This window comes from Eublepharis macularius, chromosome 12 (genome assembly GCF_028583425.1).
Source record: "Eublepharis macularius isolate TG4126 chromosome 12, MPM_Emac_v1.0, whole genome shotgun sequence".
In the NCBI taxonomy this organism is placed as follows: Eukaryota; Metazoa; Chordata; class Lepidosauria; order Squamata; family Eublepharidae; genus Eublepharis; species Eublepharis macularius.
Genome location: NC_072801.1, coordinates 15,153,632 through 15,176,370, shown reverse-complemented (window position 1 = coordinate 15,176,370; position 22,739 = coordinate 15,153,632).

Here is a 22,739-nt window from a genome sequence, read left to right as displayed (position 1 = left end):
TGTTCTAGAGGGGTTTTTATGTATCTGCTTTATATACAAATATTTGCAATTGTTTACAAAAATATAGGTATTATAGACAAAACCACCCTGCTCCAGAAGTACAAGAACCATCCCACAAAACGTGGCCTTCATGTTCAAGACCAGCAGGGAGGTAGTGGTTTGTATTTCTAACTTTTTTTTTCCCCTTGGCATTTTATTATTTTTTTCAACTTTTATCATATACAAATACAGGAGTAAAACCAGCTGTTTCAAAATACATTAATAGTGTTAACATTATATGGATCTTTTGATATTCATCATGTATCGAGGGTTGTGCAGGTTGTTGATAACACTCTTTAATAGAGATGGGCACGAACCAAATACGAACCAAAGTTTGTGACAAACCGGGCTGGTTCATGGTTCGTGAACCGGCGGTTCGTCAGGGCCCATTTCTGACAAACCACCACGAACTTTAGGCTGGTTCATTTGGTTCATTTTTTGGTTCATCGCTACAGTCTGGCGGCGATCAATCAGTTTCCTAGGCAACAGGGGATGAACTTCCTGCAGACCTTCCGCTGACCCGGAAGTGGCCTTCTGCTGGCTTGGAAGTGGCCTTCTGCTGGCTCGGAAGTGACCTTCTGCTGACCTGGAAGTGACGCTTTGCTGACCTGGATGTGCCGTTTTCACGAACCAAACAAACCAGTTCGTGAACCAGGGCAGGTTCATGAAAGTTCATGGTTCGTGAAAAGCGACAAACCACAAACCGCACGGTTAGGGTTTTTTTTCTAGTTCGTGCCCATCTCTACTCTTAAATCATGGAGCTTTGGTGTATCTGATGAGTTTTCAGGAAGTCAAAAAGCTAAATTATGTCCCTATTGTCACAGTCAATATCACGTTATTTCCAAATGGATATTATGCACTTCCGTTACTGTATAGATACCTTGTCAGACAAAGTTTTGTAAGAATTATAGCATAAGCATCTGGTATGATTGATTTTATAGTTGAATGTCATTTACATGTTCAATAAAGGGGATCCATTTTTCAGTAAAGTCAGTTGATCTGGGGTAGATATTGGGTTGGATATCTCAACCTTCTGTGATTTCTGCTAGAGTTTTGTAAGTGATTAAGCAAACCTTTCCAAACAAGATGGTTACCATCCCAGCACATACTTTAAAAGCTAGGAATATCATGTGTCAAGATTCATGTGTCAAGTGGTTGCCCTGGGTGCCATGGCACCCACCAGTGTGCCCCCAGTGCTCACTGAGTTGGAAGTGGGCGGGGCTTTGTAAGGCAGGGCTTGTTACAGGCTGCCCTCATCCAAATGAAAGGGTTTTCCATGAATGCAACAGCAGCAGCAGCCACTGGAAGATCAGAAAGACTAGGAAGCATCTGGGGGTGTGGTTCCATTCCCCCTTCAGGCTTTCCTTCTTTGTATCTCCCCTTCTCTTTCTCCTTTCTTTCCTTTGGGTTTTCCTTGTTTCCCCTTCTGAGATTTTTTGCAAAGTGAGGAGGGATGTATTGTAGTTGGCTCTGCCTCCTGTGGCACCCATTTTGGAGTGTTATTCACCGCCTCCTCTCAAAATTCCAAAGGTGCCCACAGGTTCAAAAAGGTTTTGAATCCCTGCCATATGCATTACCTACTTCTATGCATCTTTCATTTCCCACTTTATAAGTTCTGCTTTGTTAAAAGTTATTAAAAACGCACAGTGACCTGGGAAGTAGCTCATCTTCCTCAAAAATAAAAAAGTAAATCTTCATTTTCTTCATTTAAAGTTTATGAGGCACAAAATTAGCAATCAGTCAGTTTTATGTTGACAACTTATGATTTATGACCTTCAGCAGCATTCTGGTTGCTTCCAAATGTAACTTTCTGTAGATTCTGTAAACTGCAATTATCATTTGTTATAATTACCAGCCCCTTCAATTCTTTAAAACTTGGTAATTACTTCTCTGGCAAAAGCAACAGAAAAAGCCTCAGGTGCAGAATTATCAAGCAGTATTCGCTGCAATTTATGAAGCTTCAAATAATGTGGAAAATGTCAAACGAGCCAGACTGTAACTTTTGACTGTTGAAATGCATGTTCTGAATTTAATGATAAGAATACAATCAGCTCCAACTTAGCTAATATTTGCACTGAGCTATGTTTAGATTTTATAACTTATTTAAATTGCACAGAAATATGCACAGACATCTTCTGGCTTTTCAAATTACAATCAAAATTGCTCTAAGACAGTAGGTTCCTCTAGCTCTGCTTTCAATCTTTGTAATTCTAACAGACCTATGCATATTCTTTATGCAGTAAGCATATATCCACGTTGTTTTAAAATATGAAATTTGGCTACTACCGTGGGAGGAATTGCAACCCATGCTTTTATTACACTTATTGTCCACTGGCCATCATTATGAAACTAATGTTTACTTAATTAAGATGCATTTATAACCCATTTTGGTGGTTAACAGGATCTAGATGCTTTGTGCCATCCAATTTCCTAGATCTGAAATACCATATGCATTTTTAATCCCCAAGAATGGCGAATTAGAGAATGGTCTATAGTTTGCAAGGTCAGCTAGTAATTCAAAGCTCTGCTGTGTATAACAAGTCAGAAAAACTCCTCTCTCAGAGAGGCAATTTAATCAGCTGCCTCCACCTCTGAGAGTCTCTTGCTATGAAAACCCCACCAAGGGTTGCCATAACTCAGCTATGACTTGAGGGCATACACACACACTCCACCAGCCAAGAGGAGCAAAGACTGGACACACAAATGGTTAGCTGCATTTCTCTAAGCACTTGGACAGCAGCTTCAAGCATCAACTGAAACGCATCTAATTATGAGTGATCATACGTGGCTAGGGATACTTCCACTACAGACAGTACATCCAGTCTAGCATCCATGCCAGAACAAATGCAAGAGATTTTGGTGCTCCTCAAATACATCACAACAAACTACAAAAGAGCCTTCCTCCTCACCTTCAGGTCTCCAAATGTCCTCAGACCACACAGAAAAGCTGCGTTTGATGGCACAGCACTGACAAAGTACGATTGGTCACATGGCTGGTGGCCCCGCCCCCCGATCTCCAGGCAGAGGGGAGTTTAGATTGCCCTCCGCAGAGTTCCGGAACCTCTTGAAAATGGTCACATGGCTGGTGGCCCTGCCCCCTGATCTCCAGACAGAGGGGAGTTTAGATTGCCCTCCACGCCAGTGCCACGGAGGGCAATCTCAACTCCCCTCTGTCTGGAGATCAGGGGGTGGGGCCACCAGCCATGTGACCATTTTCAAGAGGTTCCGGAACTCCGTTCCACTGCGTTCCTGCTGGAAAAAAGCCCTGATTGTTCACTCCCATCACAACCACAGCAAAGGTCTTTCAATGGACTCTCAGCAGCGCACAGGTGGATTCACTGTGAATTCCAATGAATTCTGCTCCAGTCATCAGTCCTGTTTTTTATATAATGCCAAAACAGCTTAAGTGAGAGAGGCTGTCATGGACTCCACTGAGTTCATCAAACTCTACAGAGGATCACTCTAACAAGCCCCTCTGTTTTTGCAAAGCTGACAATTATCCAGCATTCAATGTGTACTTAATTGGGACCTGAGGGTGCTAGATTCAAGTCCCGCAGTCCAGCTCAAAGGGTAATTGTGGGTCAGCCACTCAGACTGTCTCAGGATAAGCTACCACACAAGGTTGTGGTGGAAATAGGGTTGAGGTGGTGAGAGCCATGTACAGCGCCTAGAGCTCTTGGAAGGAAGAGTGGGGAAATGTGTGGACAGATACATCCACCCAGGAATTATCTGAAACAAGGGAGTCAATAATATTTCCCTCTTTATGCCCTGCGCAAAGCTCCAGGCCTAACTTACAATAAGAATTCTGAGTTTAGGCATACATACACTGGGATAGGCCCGCAGCTGCCTCCCATGGCTTCCAGACTCTATGCCAGCTGTACAGTTGCAAACAGCAACATTGCCAAAGGTTTTTCTTTGCACATAATCTACTAGAATGCTTGGTCAAACTGTTTGTATATTTTTCTCTATGTCACATCAGTTTGTACGGATAAAAATAACTTCTATGATTTAAGAAATAGCACTTTGCAAACATAATGCTCAAACGTACACATTGTACAGGCTTGCACACATGCCTATTCCTTCTGCAAAAGAGGAATGGCGTTCAGTGAACTCACAAGCAGCCATTCTAAACTTCGTCTACATTGAGCTTTCCCATCACTCCTTCCAAACTTTAATGGTGAACCCTGGCAGCTAGCGTCCTGGCTGCTACTCTGTGGAGAGGAAGCATGTGCCCACTCTAGACATCCTTGAAAGGGCTGCAAAGACTTGCATAGTGTGGGAGTAATTCTGTGTATTCATTCCGGGTCATAAACCTGTGCTTGCTTCCATCCCTATATTAACTTGTGTTTCCACCAAACAACTCACATTACCATTCACCCACCAGATGATTACTGTCAAATTCTTCTTTGAGGCAGAACCAGTCCTGAATTAGAGACCGTTCAAGCAAATGCCACTGAGAAGTTACTAAATCGCACCTACCTAAAAATTCAGCCTCTTCTGAGCATGCAATGAATTTATACCTAACTCTGAACGTGGGCTACAGATTAGACACCTGAAGTACTCCCTCCAAGTATCCAACAGACTTTTTTCCGGTATGACAGACTGCTCCCAAATACGTTTGACATAGACCAGACCCAAACACATCTCACTTTCTGTGTACAGAATGCCATTTATTATGAAGCACTCCAGAACAACAATTACACTTAATCCAGTGACCTCTTAAGAGAAGTGGAATTTACTTTAAAGTCTTCAGTGAAATCATTCAGCAGCACTAACGTATGGAAAGTAAAGTATCTCAGCCAATTGGCTTTGCAAAGGGGAATTTAGGGAGGCAGTCCAAATGCAATCCTTCAGGTATTATCCCAGTACCGGCATCTAGTACAGGGCCTGCATTAAATATGGGTCAAGATGCAGCAGAATAATCAGCCAAAAGTTAAAAAAAAAAATCAGGGCAATCACACAGGCCAACTCTTTTGCTGCTGCAGAAAGTTCTAATTTCTAATAATCATTTCCTAGATTAGGGTTGTCCTTTTGACCTGTCAAGAAACATTTGGTCAACCAACCAGTTAAATCCTGGTTAAATATTAATCAGCTATTTCCGAAACATTAAAATTACAAGAGAAAGAGAGAGCTTAATCATCAATATTAGATACATATTAAGTTTAAAAAACAAATTAGTTAACTGCCATTTTGCAACCATCAATTGAACTATTAAAATGGTAGCAAATACTCAGAGCCAGGGCTGGCGCCACCATTGAGGTGGTGAGGCGGGCGCTGCGGGGCTGGAGGGGACGCTGGAGGAGATGTCGGGGCGGAGGCACGCACCATGGAGCTGGAGTGCCTGGCCCGCAGCTGCTGCTGCAGCTGGCCAGCCCCTCGCCACCACTGCCACCACACGCCCCCGACCAGACGCAGCAGCTGTGGGCTAGGCACAGCAGGCGGCCGGGGCATCATGCAGAGCGCAGGCAGCCTCTTCGTGCCGCCCCAGCTACCCACCGGCCAATGGGCCTGGCTTTGCTGTGTGATGACATCATCACGTGATGACATCATCACACAGTCTGGCAGTGCACGCGTGCACTGCGTGCACATGCACAGGAGGGTGGCCGCAGGCGCCAGAAACCCTGGCGCCGGTGGTGCTCAGAGCTTAATTGCCTCTCCAATTATTAACCAAAGCCATCCCTGCTTAGCTTCCAAGATGTGACAAGGTAAGGCTTGCCTGGGCTATCCAGGTCAAGGCAACTAGCAGTGCAATCCTAAGCAGAGTTACTCCAGTCTAAGCCCATTGAAATCAGTGGAGTTAAGAGTGGAGTAACTCCGCTTAGGATTGCACTACAAGTTAGGTAAATATGAACAATTTACTAAACAGTGGTCTTTTGCTTTGATCCTGGCGCATGTGGCGACTGCCACAAGGTAAAGGTCAAGCAGCCCTCATTGCTGATAAATTACATTGGCATGAACTTTAAAAGAGAAGCTACCACCTACACAAGTACACAGTTATATTTGGCTTCAGTGAACATTTCACAATATTTGACTGAACGAATAGGTGGCAGACCGACCTGCCACTTGCCAATACTGGACTAGTCAATTAAGCCTGGGGAGCGGGCTACCTTCTTTTATATAAGTTAGCGCCAGTTATTCTGTTTCGACCTGCACCTTATCTTTCAGTTCTAACAACTGCAAGGTATCATCATGATACTAGAGTCAGTTCATTATCATCAGCCATATTGACTGGAAAATGTAAGAAGATTCCAGTAATCACAGGGATTTTGCCCGTTGAAGAATTTGATTGAGACACTGGCACACGTATTGTTTCATCATAAATACAGCAATACTGAATACATATTTTTATTCAAAAATAAATCCCACAGTATTCAACAAACGCTTACTCTCAAGCAGGGCTTTTTTCTGGGAAAAGAGGTGGTGGAGCTCAGTGGGTTGCCCTCAGAGAAAATGGTCACATGGCTGGTGGCCCCACCCCCTGATCTCCAGACAGAGGGGAGTTGAGATTGCCCTCCGTACCAGCGGCGCAGAGGGCAATCTCAACTCCCCTCTGTCTGGAGATCAGGGGGTGGGGCCACCGGCCATGTGACCATTTTCAAGAGGTTCCGGAACTCTGTTCCACCGAGTTCCAGCGGAAAAAAAGCCCTGCTCTCAAGTAAAAACTTTTAGGATTGCAATTGCAACCTAAGTTATACAATCACTGAACTGGGGAAGAGGGGAGCAGAATGCTGAACTGCTCAGACTACAGACTACCTATCCTTCAATGCTCCCCCCATGTAAAACAATCTCTGTGGAACAGCTTACGGAATGCCCTTCCCGTTGAGGCTTCCATGGTGCCTACATTGCTTCATTAAGGTGCCAAATCAAAACGTTTCTGTTTAAGTAGGCTTTTATTTAAGGGGTTGATCTTTTAACACTACGCAAGGCATATCGTGTGGGGTGGGAGGACCCCCTTCTTCAACCAGCCTCCTGCCAGGGGGAGGATACTGGCCCCAGTCTGTATAAGATCTGTTAGTTCGCCACCCGCCCCACAAGTTTTAGTGAGATTTTAGTGAGGGAAGGACAATGTGAGTGCTCCTGGATTTTATACATTGAATTTTGTTTTATTATGCTACCTATTTTACATTGTGACATAATCTGCTCTGAGCCTGCTCTGCTGGGAGAGTGTAATATAAATATAATAAAAATAAATACATAATATTTTAGCATGGAAACTCCTATTTAAAGCTGTCTGTGATCTGTATTTTTATGCTAGACTGGGTTTTTAATGCTGGGTTTTAATTTATATTTTTATTGTTTTTTTTTTTGTTTTTATTTTGTTACGCCTCAGGCAGGTTCTTGGAGAGGCAGCATACAAATGTTCTAAATAACAGTTTGTTGTAGTGATTAAGAGTGCAGGACTCTAATCTGGAGAACTGGGTTTGATTCCCCACTCCTCCGTTTGAAGCCAGCTGGGTGACCTTGGGGCAGTCACAGCTCTCTCAGAGCTCTCTCAGCCCCACCCACCTCACAGCATGATTACTGCTGTGGGGAGAATAACATACTTTGTAAACCACTCTGAGTGAGCATTAAGTTGTTCTGAAGGGCAGTATATAAATCAAATGTTATTGTTATCATAAATAAACAAATTCTCCTCATGTAGTGAACTAACTAACCCATCCGGGAAATGACTTTGCTCAGCTTTTCTTCCTGGCATGCTGCTTTCCAACATGAAGAGATCATTTTATGTGAAGGAATATTCAGAAACACACACACTCTGAAGCAGTCCACATTACATTCTTTCATTTTAAGCAGTGCCATGTGAAGAACACTGGAGATTTTTCTAATTCAGTCTATGCGACCGTGACAAGAACAAAGACATTAAATCCCAAGGGTAAATGTTTCTATGGCACTAGGGTCTGTAAACTAGGACTCTAGCATCAACATGGCTTAGTATGGAACCAATCCTAGCTCTTTAAAAAAGCCCAAAACACCATCCATGTAATACCTTTATTAGGACCACCCCAATGTCACATAACAGTATGCAAGTGTTTGAGTTTCCCAGAATGCTTCATCAGGCCAGACATCACAAAATCAAAAAGCGGGGGGAAAGCAGGTATTTCTGGGTGATTAAAATCTTCTCATATCAAGCTATGTTGGGACTTCTGATAGGCAAAAAAGATGGGGTTTTAAGTTTCTGCTGGCCAGGGGCCACAAAGAATTAAACTCCATTGCAACAATCCCCCCACTAATGTTCTTTTAAAAAGAAAATGAGGTTTTCAAGTTAAGGGACAGGTGGGAAACTACAATAATCAGTGTGGGAAGAGAATGACAAGCGAAGATTTTTATAGGACTCGGGGGCTTCTAAGAGATGCTTTAGAGAAAGGGAAATGAGAGAGGTGAACAGCTGCCAGTAATTCCAAGGGCAAACCTTGCCTAGATTTACATCTGGGCGCTAAAACAATGGCACAGAGAGACTTTGTGTGTGCCGTGCAACAACCAATGTGTAGGCTGTGGAAACTTTACAGAGCATCAATCACCATGTCAATTATCAGCAATGTTAAACTGTATAGTTTCAGTTATGCAAATGGGCTTTCTTCTAGAAGAACTTTGTTGATAACATCTTCTGAATTTTGAAGACATTTGTCTTTTTAATGTGTTTAGGCAGCAGGCCCCATGCATGAGGAGGCCATTTAAGAAAAGCAGCCGAGCTGGACTTGGTTAGGGGCACAAGCAGTTAAAATATCTCTAATCGACATCAATAGAAGGAAAAGGAAGGCAGGATGAAAAAAGCCCAAGAAATTGCTTTATATGCATCTTCCATTTTCTTCCAACTTAAAAGTCTCTGCCAGAAAACAGATTTAGATCCCAGTAAAAATGCATGCCAACAGCCTCCATGGGCTCTTCTGAAGGAGTAAGAATTGGCAATTTCTTTTTATCCTTGGCATGGAGAGGGGGAAAAAAACCAGTTTCAAACAGGACCTTAGAAAGAAGGAAATGCAAAGGGAAGGCAGAAATTATTTCTTATCAAGGTAATGTGCCCCAGTACATATCTCTTTTATGCAGGGCTTTTTTTCTGGGAGAAGAGGTGGTGGAACTCAGTGGGTTGCCCTTGGAGAAAATGGTCACATGGCTGGTGGCCCCACCCCCTGATCTCCAGACAGAGGGGAGTTTAGAGGGGCGCGGAGGGTAATCTCAACTCCCCTCTGTCTGGAGATCAGGGGGTGGGGCCACCAGCCATGTGACCATTTTCAAGAGGTTCTGGAACTCCAATCCACCGCGTTCCAGCTGAAAAAAAGCCCTGCTTTTATGTATAATGAACATGAAGTCCCAAAGAGCTGTTCTGTTACTTGTTCTCTCTCTAATACTACTTTCTAAATATGTAAATAGTCAATAAAAGTTCATCTTATGCTGTACTGCATCCTAGATCCAAAAAGTTATTCATAAAAGAAAGCAGAGTTGCACTTACCATAACTGTTGTTCATTGACGTCTTCTGTGCAGGCACACATGGGACTGTGCACACACAGGCCTGCCAATACGGCAAGGTTTTAAAGCTAGAATCCACTAGGGGGCACTCACCTACCCAGTGTACATGCGCAGCACTTTCTGCCAAACACGCCACCAGGAGGCAGCACTCCCTCCACCCTCAGTTGCCGGCCCAAGGTAAGTATACTTCAGGCACAGAAGATGGATAATGAATGCTACATTTCTGCAGCTGTAGCCATTGCAGGCTACTGCTACAACAATATTCTTGAAATCTCTTCTGTGCAGTCAAAGTCCCATGACCATGAAGAAATATTAACACACACACACACACTGCTCTTAGGAAACAGTGCAGAACCCCTGAAAAAATTTGCAGAAATGGTTAATAAAAGAGAGAGAGAGAGTTTAGTGGTTAAAACGTTGAACTACGATCTGGGACACCCAGGTTCAAATCCCCTGTCTGCCGTAGAAGATCACAGGGTGCCCTTGGGCCAATCACACTCCAGATCAGGACACACACACACACACACACACGCATTCACACACAGAAGCTTGTTCATGTCTTTATTTAGTTGTGTGTGTGTTTGCATGTACACATGCACGCACAGGTGTGTACACATAGGTGCATATATTGTTAAGAGAATTTCCATTTCAGACATATCCATGTCTGGCACCCAGGAAGAAAACTGCACGAGATATTATATCCTATCCAAACTTTTGGCACCAGATTTACTAAGAGATCTGAATGTCCTGGATCCAAAGATTTCTGATCCATCCTGTTACTATCATTAGTTACAGCATGCCACACGGACCTTTCAATCTATTAGAAACTGAATCTCACCAATAAATATCAACCATTGTGCTGCAGGAGTTCAAATATAAAAATTGAAAGCATAAATACAAATAAAGCGCTTATATACCTTTCCCCCCCTTCAAAATAGTGAGAGGAAACATTGCCAATATTGTTAATTGGAGGAACATTGCTAATGTCAGTAAATAAAAAAGCAGGTCTGAAGGGAGCCTCAGATACATTACAGCGAGCACATAATTACTGAACTGTTCCTATCTGTAATTTTAATCTCATTCTGTATGGACTCATTTCTGTATTTAAGATCTTATATTTTTATATATGCCAATAAAGGCTTGCTTGAGAGGGAGTGAATTACTGAACTGATTTAAAAAAAAAGATTCTCTATAAAGACAAACCTGGTAGAAAACTTGACTGATAAGGCCACACAATAAGCCAGTGATGTGCACGCTGTGGGTGGATTCTTCACAGCTGGATTTTTAAATAATTTGACTTGATTTTATCGTATTCCTAAATTAACAGCCTTAATTTGCTTTCCAGAAAAGCTAAAAGCAAAAACGTTTCAAATACACAGGAATAGAAAGGGGGGGGGGGTTGTTGGCTTTGAGCCTCCCAAACTGGCTTGGGTAGGTTTTGAATCTGACACCAGCTCCCAAACTCTCCCCCCTCTCTGGTGTCAGGCCGCATGCTGTGAATGCCTTTGCTTAACTGAGGACGTATCATCTTCAGAGGAACACAGCCTGGATAACTAGTCTCTCGGCAGCCTGGGAGACGGAAGTCTGCAGCTCTTGCCAAACCTTCCTGCAACCAATCCAAAGGCTCTCTAATACCTCTGAAGAAACAGTCCCACATAAGGTTTCAAAATCTAAACATTCTCCCTTGTTAAGGGGAAAGTTCATCAGATTTCCTCCTCTGTCATCCTGGGAGGGGCCATCTCCGTATCTGAACTGACCACATTTCTAACATGGCTGATTCCGCACATGTTGGATAATGCACTTTAGCAATCGTTTGGAAGTGGATTTTTTGTTTCACACACGAAAAATTCAGTTCCAAATGATCTCTAAAGAGGATTGGAAGTGCATTATCCAACGTGTGAGGAATCAGCCATTGAAAAGGAGAAGTGCCTCAAGGTTGATATAATCCACACTATACTAGACTACGGCTGCTTCCACACACGTTGGATAATGCACTTTCAATGCTCTTTAGTGATCATTTGGAACTGGATTTTCGAGTGTGAAACAAAAAAGCCACTTCCAAAGGATTTCTAAAGCATACTGAAAGTGCATTATTAAATGTGTGTGGATACATCTGTCCCATAACTAGTAAAGAGTAAGAACTCTTGTCATTTTCAAATCTTCCCCCTGCTTAGGAAAAGAAAGCCCACAGTTCTCTTTGTCAGATGCATCTGGCGGGGAGGACTGTGGTTATCGAAGGCTTGTGCTGCAGTGGAATTGGATAGTCTAGGTGCTGCTGCTGAACTCTTTTTGATTTTGCTACTACAGACCAACACAGCAAACTCCTTTGAACCTTTACACAAGCAAACTGATCCCCACACCAAAAGGAGCTGTCTGCATCTCCATATCAAAGGAGTTGTTTACATCCCCCCTCTCCCCCTCCCCCCTCTCCTCCTCTATATTTGACCAGTTTCCTTCTGCCCTCCATGCATCTGACGAAGAGAATGTGATTCTCGAAAGCTTATGCCACAATAAAATTGGTTAGTCTTAAAGGTGCTACTGGACTCTTTTTGATTTTGCTACTACAGACTAACACGGCTAACTCCTCTGGATCTATGACCACGGAAAGTAGCCTAAATAGAAATCTTGTACGCACTAAAGCTCCTAAATTGTTTTCGTGTTCTGTCTAGGCTATCATCAATTAAAATTTCTCTGAATTCTTCAACACACTTTTCCTTAGGAAACAACCACTATCACTTAAGTACAGGCTGGTAAGACAGAGAAGACAGCAAGCCAACCTCATGGATCACATAAAACCAGAAACTGAACCTGCCAAATATTTGATAATTCACAGCCATCTTTTTCCAGCCTTTCAGTGAGTACAATTACTCTGGGAAGGCTTTCTTACGGTACACAAGTCATAAGCCCATCATTCCTGTGTCCATATAGAATCTGGTCCCCATGAGGTTCACAGGAAACATCAGAGTGATTTCTCTGTTTGTTTTTCTCTTTAGCTCGACCATGATCAATTACAGGGCATTCTTTCTTTTAATAAAAATTGCCTTTTTAAAATTTTCTTAAAATAAAGTTGTAGTAAAATCCCAGAGGAAGCTATACTGGCAACGTGAGTCCCTCTTGGGGAGGGGAGGAAACCCATTCAGTGGCTAAATAAATTCAATTTGCTAATTAAGGGGGGTTGGGGCAGAGGGAGGTTATAAGGAGGGTGGACTTTGTTATTCACTTCCCTCCAATTAACATTCCACTGGCAAGGCACCACTTTCTAGGAACAATAATCTTTTCCGAGGGAGTTATACACAGGGGAGTATTAAGGGATGAGATGAGCCATAAAAGAGCCACATACATGCCCTTCCAGAGCCAGAGATTATGTATTACGGAAACACCAGAACAAAACTAAGAATGAGTTTGTAGACAGCATAACAAACACTTGCAACACTTAGCCGATTCTGCCTTCACGATCCATCTAAATATTTTATAAACAAGCCTTAACAGAAAAAGAAAGGAAGGTGTTTTTCTTCCCCTACAGCCACCAACAAATTGTATTTTTTAACAAAAAAAGTCTTTGTTGAGATATGATTTGAGCTATTTAGGCTAGATCCACTGCTGACAAGGTAGAAGCTCAATGGCTCAACTGAGTTATTTCCAAGCAGCAGGTTTTTGTGTGCTTGTGTGTAACTCCAGGAATGGCAGGTGCTGAAATGCAATTCAGTAAAGCTGGATGATTGACAAAAGGGTAAGAAGTTATTTGAAAACCGTCACCTCTTGGATAATTACAATTTATGAGGGGAAAGTCATTCTGCAGTTTGTTAGAGGAAAAAAATGGCGGAAGTGCACAGTTTGGTTTTCTCATTCAGGACTTCTAGGAAATTCCTCAGACTTTTGTGGTGAAGTGGCTGCCACTCAAAGACAGAAACTCACTCATTAATTTCTATTCCACAGTGAAATCTCTTTATTCCTGACATTCGCTTTAGACATCAACTATAGTATTAGTAGCACTTCAAAAAATCACTTATATTCTCACAGCTTCCAACATGGTGCCCTTTACCTCTTACCAAGCACATTAAAAGATTTTCTCTTGCGCTGACCTGAAATTACTTCCTCCACTCCACCAAGGGCTCTGTCAATTTCACCTCCCTACACAGAGCCATGGAGATACTTCCTGGAGGGTTTGTTAATTTCATCTTCTCCTCCCAAAGGCTCTGTCAATTTCACCTCCCCTTTGGGGGAGACAAAGATGAAATTAACAAACCCTCTGAGGAGCAGTCTCCATGGGCTCTGTCTTTCTAAACTACGCTTCCTGGCTAACATTGCATCTCCCTATACTTGAGCGTTCTCATGTGCAAGATGTCTCGTTTAGAGAGACTCACAGTGTAAGTAACTGTAAGTTATTAACAATAATAACAGCAATCCAAGAATGCTTTCTGTATGCCTGAAATTACACTTGAATTATGCACAAATAAAAGCCTCTGCAATTGATTTTCATGAAATGGTCCAGGGTGTAATGACATATAGGGCCTGCACACATGCACGGCTGCTTGCACATGCGTAATTCCCAATGAAAACGACACAGAGGCCTCAAAGAACAACTGCAATCTTTCACATTTTACACATTCACATTTTGTGCCACAATAAGAAACTGATGTTTGAAAAACAGAATGAAAACAGACGCATTTACTTGCTTACTTACTTACATTATTCATAGTCCACCTTTCTCACTGAAACTCAAGGCAGATTTCACAGCATGTATCAGTACAGTCAATTCCAAAGACATTTCAGTAAACACGTAATAGAGCATATACATGCAAATTTGCTAAGATTTAAATAAGCAGAAATCCACTACAGAGTTCAAGAGCTGCTGAAACGGGGCATAAGCAATTCTAAGACTGACATATTAAACAATACAGAACTACCCTGTAGAATCATAACGTCTATAGTCACTTCCTATCCCTTTAGTGATTATCAGTTATTATCGGGAGGTAGGAGAAGAATGAATATTACTCCCATTCTGCAGTCACTCCACTCCACTAGCTACCTATCAGCTACCAGGCTCAATTCAAGGTATTGGCTATCACATAAAACACTTCATGCCCTTGATCTGCATATCTACAGGACTGCCTCTCTCCCTCTCTCCCTGTGTTCCGCCACAGCAGCTTCGCTCCTCTGAACAGGACCTTCTGCAGATGCCACCTTGCATATGGGCAAAATCAACAGCTGCCTGTACACGTGCGTTCTCTGTGGTGACTCCCCACTTTCTGGAATGGCCTACCTGAAGAGGTTAGGAAAGCTCCGACTCTTGAGTTTCTGCAAATTATGCAAAACTGAATTATTCAAGAGAGTTTTTTACTCAGATAGGAGAGCTGTACTGAAAGAAAGTGGTCTCAAGAAGATGTTAGTACAGGGAAAGGGACTGTAGACTTTACTACTATGTGCTACTGTGTGCTGTCTGTTGCTTTGTGTATGGTCCTACTAAGTAGTTTCTATGTTGTTTTAATGTATCGGTCTAGGATTCCTTATCCTCTGCTTCAGTATTTCTTCAACTCTGTACTGGCTTTCTGCTGGTTTTAAATCTTTCCACATTTGCATTTATAGACCCTATTATATTGTTCATTGAAATGTCCTTGAAATTCATTTTATTAACTTACACTGTGTAATCTACCTTGAGCCTCAGTCAGAAAGGTGGGGGATATAAATAACGTAAATTAATAAATAAATACCCAGCTATTCACAGCCTTGGTCTGGCACATCTACAGGACTGCCCAGGGCTTTTTTTCTGGAAAAAGAGGTGGTGGAACTCAGTGGGTTTCCCTTGGAGAAAATGGTCGTGTGGCTGGTGGCCCCGCCCCCTAATCTCCAGACAGAGGGGAGTTGAGATTGCCCTCTGCACTGCTGAGCGGCGCGGAGGGCAATCTGCACTACTCGGAGGTGCGGAGGGCAATCTAAACTCCCCTCTGTCTGGAGATCAGGGGGTGGGGCCACCAGCCATGTGACCATTTCCAAGAGCTTCCGGAACTCCGTTTCACCCGAAAAAAAGCCCTGGGACTGCCAACACAGCAGCTTCGCTCGCCTGAACAGGGCCTTCTGCATGTGCCACCTTGCAAACAGGCAAAATTAATAGCTGCCAGTACATGTACCTTCTCTGTGATGGCCCTCACCTATGGAATGGCCTACCTGAAGAGGTCAGGAAAGCTCCCACTCTCCTGGATTTCTGCAAACAATGCAAAACTGAACTATTCAAGAGAGATTTTTTACTTAGATAGAAGGGTTGTAATATAAGGAAGCTGTTTCAAAGAGATGCATCAGAATAGAGACAGGGAATGACTTCAGACTGTACTGTTATGCTGTAAGTACGATACTCTTTTCTCTAGTCTCTTTTCTCCACGGTCGGGACAGAGGGTGGCGCTTGGGGAGAAATTGTCATCCTGCCACCCGCTGGTGTGCGGTATCCCTCAGGGGGCAATACTCTCCCCATTACTGTTTGATGTTTACATGCACCCCCTCGCCCAGTTGGTGCAGAGTTTCGGACTTGGGTGTCATCAATATGCTGATGACACCCAATTATATCTGATGACGGACAGCTGGCCTGATTCTGCCCTGGAGGTCTTGGAGCACGCTTTCAAAGCTGTGACTGGGTGGTTGAAGTAGAGTCGGTTGAAACTAAATCCCACAAAGACGGAGGTCCTGCTTGTGGGTCGGGGGTCCACGGGCACGGGACTCCAGCTCCCTGCTCTTGATGGAGCGCTGCTTGCGCCGGTTTCGAGAGTTAGGAGCCTGGGGGTGATCCTGGATGCCTTCCTGACCATGGAGGCACAGGTCGCAGCAGTTGCCCAGTCCTCATTTTTCTATCTAAGATAATCCCGGCAGCTTGTCCCCTACCTGTCAACCCACGACCTAACAGCAGTGATCCAAGCAACAGTTACCTCTAGATTAGACTACTACAACTCGCTCTACGCAGGGCTTCCCCTGGGCCTGATCTGGAGCTTACAGCTGGTTCAAAATGCAGCTGCCTGAGTGATTGCAAGAGTCCCCACTGGGGAACATATGACACCTATATTACGCCAGCTGCATTGGTTACCAGTTGAGTACCGGGTCCGGTTCAAGGTTTTGGTGTTGACCTATAAAGCCCTAAGCGGGACCGCCTCTCCCTATATATACCCCAGAGGACACTTGGTTCTACAAATAAACAACTTTTGGTGGTTCCTGGCCCAAGGGAGGCTCGCCTGGCCTCAACCAGAGCTAGGGCCTTTTCACTCCTGGTACTGGCCTGGTGGAATTCTCTGTCTGATGAAACCAGGGCCCGGCAGGATTTATTATCTTTCTGCCAGGCCTGTAAGACAGAGATGTTCCGCCAGGCATATGGCAGAGGCTAGGCTGGGCCCCCGCCATCCATACTGAAAAGATCTGCCCATCACTCTATATACATATGGGCCATGTCTGAAATGCAGTATTTTACCGTCACCATCTTGAGGAGGAGATTTATTGTATACAATTGTTTTAATTTTACTGTAACGTTTTATCTGTTTTAAATTGTATTTTATGCAAACTGGAATGTTGTACTCCGCCCTGAGCCTGCCTGGTGGGGAGGGCGGACTAAAAATCTAATATAATAAATAAATAAAAATAAATAAACCACTTTGAGCAGCAAGGAAAAGTGGTATAGAAATACAGTAAGTAAACATTTATGCTGAAGAATCATTATTTTTTAATCTATCTATGGGTTCCTGGAGCAAAGGGGAAGCAGAAATGGGACACACACACACACAGACTACATGAGCCCTCAGACTAGCTTGGAAAATTAACAGAAAGGGATTTCTGAGAAATGCATTCACCTCAGCAGCCTCACACAGCACAGATTTGGAAAGGAAACTCAGCAGCCACACAGTTCAGGATCATAACATAAAAGACGCAGTATGGCGTAGTGGATTCAGGATGGGACTGAGAATGAGGAAACCATCCTCGTCCTCAAAAACCACCGAGATGTTCCGAAGAGTCAGAAGCACTCCATAAATGTAGTAAATAAAATAAATAGAGGACACAATCATTCTCCATATGTGTACGTGGGGGCTGTTTAGATATAAGATTTTTGTTTTGCTTGTTTCCAAATTAAGTATTTTCAAATTCTGTTGCCCAATCTGTTCTTCCGCTCGCAGATATTTTATCGTTTTAGTTTTTAACACTGAAATACAGGGCTTTTCTTTCTTTTTTTTAAATAGAATCTGTTGCATTTTTAAAAAATACTGTGAGCTGGTTTGGGGACCCTGGTCAATAACCCCACAGCTATGCTGTGGCGTTGCTATTTGGATCTTGGTGATTACAGAACCATTTGATCATGCTCGTCGCCAATTTATATGTAGGATAGTAGGCATTCCTCAATGCATCTCAAATGTTTCTCTCAGGGTTGAATCAGGCCAAAAGTCGCTGTAAACTAGAGCATGGCTCAGTGCTTTTAAGTTAAGAATAAAGGCCATCTTCAACACAGAAAGGGAACATTTGCTGTTTTTTCTTAAACAATATGTTTACTATTCTGCTTGGATGAAGGTTGTTGATGCCAGTTTACAACAGTTGGGGCTCACAACCAAAGATATTTTTGTGCTGGGTAAGGCAAAGACCCGAGCTACTGTTAAACCTCTTATCAACCTTGATCATAATAGTACAGTGATACAGGCCCAGTTTCTTGGTATCTTACCTCAACAGTCTTTACAATCCTGCATGAGAAATTTAACAGCTTTTCATTCTCTTTGGGCACGGCCCTAACTTGATGGAACGCTAACCGCTCCGAAGCACCGAATGGCAGATTTTATCATATTCCATACTCAGATCACCTTTGTTCTTGTGGTCAGGGTAAAATTGACACTTTGTCTCATAAAGTATTGGAATGCCCTCTTTTTATTGTTTTTAGGATTTGCTGGATTTTACTTCTTTTAACTTGTGCTCCTATTTAACAATTCTCAGGGGGAAATTCTTCCCTATCTGATGCTAGATAGTGATCCAAATATAACCTTGTTGGTTGCTAAATTTCTTTCCAGCATGTTTTTCTTTAGAAAATAATTTATTATTCTGTTAGTCATTGCTCAAGATCATCTGATCACAGGAACTATGAAAAGGAAAGAAAGGTCGTTAAACTGTACACATAAAATAAAGCAATCCAGAGTAACACCTGTATTCTGTCATTTATTCTCCCTTTGAATGCAGACCAAATGAATATGCCTGTATAAGGAAAAGAATGTAATGCCAAAATTTAACTGATTTGCTTTTTTAAAAAACACAGATATAATTCTAAGCACTTAATATGCGCAAGCTCCAAAAAGACTTTAGAACACTCCTTCTTACGCCTATTAAACGGAAGTGCAGTTACTTACCTTTGCCTCTTTGGACAGGCAGCATATAAATTTTCTAAACAAACAAACATACCTCTTTTCTACCATAATATTCAAGATGTCCTCTGTAAAGTCCTATAAATCTAGCAACAAAGAAGAAAATCATAGTAGTAAATTTATACCCCCGTTTCATGAATCTGGCAGATGGGAAGTTACATAATGTTTTATTTCCTTGGGGTTTTAAATGTGGATTGTATTTTATAGGGTTTTTATGTGGATTGTGTTTCATAGTTGCTATTGATGCTTTGTTACTGCATTTGATATTTGTACTTGTAAGCTACTTTGGATAATAATTTGAAAGGAGAAGCAGAGTATACATTTTTTAAAACAAAAAAAGGTCACAGATAAACTTCAAGTATTTTACTCTACTGCACTGAGCCCTTGAAAATAATGTTCAATGTGAATATGATGTTAATGAAACTGGAAATCTCCTTGACTCCACTTGTTTCTTCTCTTCAGCAACCATAGAGAGCAAAAATTAACTTTATTTTTTATTTGTACTTGAGGTTTTGTGTTTTTTTGCGATTTTACCTGAAACCCACAGATTGATACAAATTGCCCCATGGGATGTAACTAATCTCATCAGACAGCACTGAGTCTGTGTTGCCACTTTAGCTACAAATATAAGGAAGAAGGGAAACACATTATACTTTTTTAAAAAAACACCTCTCTTTGGTTAACGTTGATGCAAAAACACAAAACCTCGTTTTCTAAATGGAGAGGGAGAAAGGATCAGAGCAAAAAGGTGGCAGAAGTTCTATTTGTTTCTCTGCATTAAACACGGTACTAGAGAGACCTCTTGCAGAGCGTTGCTGACACTGCAGCCAGAAACTGAGAACTGAAGGAGAGGGGGGAGAGAATCAATACTGCTTCTGAAAGAAATCAAAGCAATAATTACCTCCTCAATAAGCCAGGCTCACTATTACATGCCTATTCAAAACATGCTTGTCCCTTGCAACAAGCATTCAAAACACAGTTCTACACAATTATAGAATCATGCATCACACGCTCCCCTCCCAGCCCTTGCCACCCCTTTATTATTCAGAAACCGAGAACCCTGTGAAGGCAGCCAATCACACAGGTCCCTTTGTGCCCAGTTGCCAGCCCAGCTGGAAGGGAGGGCAAAGGCCATGGTGGGAAAGGCCTCTGTGATGGGTCTCACCCACGTGATTTTGGACTTCCAAATGCTACTAGGATAATATAGAAAGAGGCCTCAAGGAAGCCACTGAGAGAACTTATGAAGGGACTCCTAAACAATACAATGTGAAGGTAGATGTCTATTTTACACACATATTTTATATTCAGGGCTCATTTTGAGAGGGAACACGCAGGAACGCAGTTCTGGCAGTTCCCCAAAGAGGTCACGTCAGGTGGCCCCGCCCACCTGACTCTCGGCCATTTTGGGCCCATTTCAGCCTGGATTTGGATTGGGGCCAAAACGGCCCAGATCAGGCCTCTGACAGGTGCTGGATCACTCTCCCACTCAGCAGCAGCCCGATCCTGACCATTTTGGGCCCCTTTTTGGCCATTTTCAGCCCCTTTTTGCCATTTTGGGCCCAATTTTGGCCCTGAATGGTCAGAATTGGGTCCAAAACAGACAGGATAGGTGATGCCAGGGGGTGTGGCATATGCAGATCAGTTATGCCAATAACACACTTCTGGTGATGGCAAGCGTGGCGTATGCTAATGTGTTATGCTAATGAGTTATGCTAATGAGTCCCTCCAGCTCTTTTTCTACGAAATGACCCGTCTATATTGCATACATACTTGGATTTAGGAGGAAAAAACAAGCTTATCTCAGTTTTTTCATTCCAACATCCAATAGTTCTTTTAGGTTAGTTCAGGTTATTGGGGGGGGGGGCGTTCTAATTTTTGCTACTGTACTGTTTATTCTGTGGTTTCCAGGAAACCTGAACACCACCTGCCTCCTCCATTAATGCTCACTGGCATCATCAATGCATTGAACTACACAAATGTTATTAAAAGCTACTGGAAAACAAAGGAGCAGCTGAGGCACTAAACATCGTGGGTTTGCCAAAAAATAAAATTAACGGTGCCCTTTTGCTTGTTCTATTTTGGAGCCAAAGGCCATTAACTATCAGCTCATGTAAACTTTTTAATCTCTGTTGAATTAGCACACTTTTCACCATGGCTTCTACATTATTACACAAATCAAAGTCAAAGTACAATGCCTCTTTAATGATCAGTTCCTCACAAGACAGGAATCTGGTGCCTAAGATGGACTCAGGTTCCCCCCCCCCCCCCCGGATTGCCTGGCATCAACCTCAAACGTTCATAAATGTTCTAAAATTGCAAGGATTTGTCCCTGTTGCCTACAGACAAAATTCCTGTGGTTTTATTTTCCCTCTTTTTCAAATGACTTTAAAAATGTATACTCATTCTGTGGACCACCACGGGCCTGGGATCAAGGCAACTCCCAGATGCACTGGGGGTTTCGGTGGCCAGAACAAGTGCACAAGCCATTTAAAAGCTTTCTATTAGGGGAGGTAGTGGCTGGGGTCTCCCATCCACACAAGCAAAGAGTTATCCCCCCTCCCCAGATTTTTGAGAGACTGCAGAATTTCACCTTAGCTACAAATGTGGAGGTGATGCAGGGCACCATATAGCAACTTCCTAACTGGGCTCTAATACAAGTTGCCCTTCGAAAAGATAAAAATGCCCCCAGCATGATTTTTGTTGGCTCTTAGAACACAACGCTTCTCTCTACACCTTCATGGGGGATAAAAGGCTTTTCAATAAATTGCACTCCTGAAGAACAGGCAGCTGGCCTTTTATAGTTAAAGGCATCCGTTTCTAAAGCTCGAGGGACTGCATCGCTTTTCCGACCTTTTTAGCTGGTCTCCAGTAATAATTCCCTACTGCCACAAAAATCTTTCTGTATGCTATGTCAATACCATTTCCCCTCGGCATTTTATTTTTTGGGCAATAATGCCTCAATACTGAGAGTGCCACTGTCGTGGATGGGGGGTGGGGGGAGACACTTAGCACATAACCCCTGCTTGAAGCACAGACCTGTTCCTACTAGTACCCTGGGCCAACACAGAGAATTGTCATTCTGTTCTGAGCATTACTGTTAAAGAATGAACCACTGTAGACATTGCCATCCCTACAAAAGTCAGTGCTGTATTTAATCACAACAGGGGCGGTAAACAGCTCAGTTTCCTAACCTTATTAACATAAAACTCTCTAATGGAAGAAAAATATATAAAGATATCTTTTTTCTGAAAAGAAAAATGAATTCCTCTGCTAGCCTACTCTCAGCTTGCTGTGAAATATCACAGTGGTTCGAAGTATTGCTCAGACCAGTGTGCCCTCTTGGCCCCCCAGGGAGTTATAAATTGGCCCACCATTCCTAATATTTATCTTTGTCATTCACACCAACAAGCATGACATGGGCTGTCATTCCCTGCTTTGATCTGGAGACAGACGGACATTTCTGAGGCCAATACAACCCTCCTTGGTAATTCTCTCTCAACGGATGCTTCAGCCAGACTGTCTCCTCTCTTCTTATCTTCCTGTGCTTGTCACACAGCCTCCTTGACATCTGAACACTCTTGTTTTCTTTCTGCCGTCATGGGCTAGCATGCCAACTACTGCCCAACTCTTCCTCCAAATCTATGACAGTCAAAGCTCCACTCGCGTCTTGGGGTAAGAGCAAGGAAGCAAGAACAACCCAAAAATTGTCACAGAAGGCAGCAAACAGGATCAAGAGCTAAATACAGTTTCAGGACATTTCTTATACAACTCCATGTAAAAATTACAAGTTCCTGACCAATTGCAGAAATGACCTTTAAAGTACCGTGTTCAAGAGCTAGTCTAAGGGCCTAAACGAAAACAGGTTA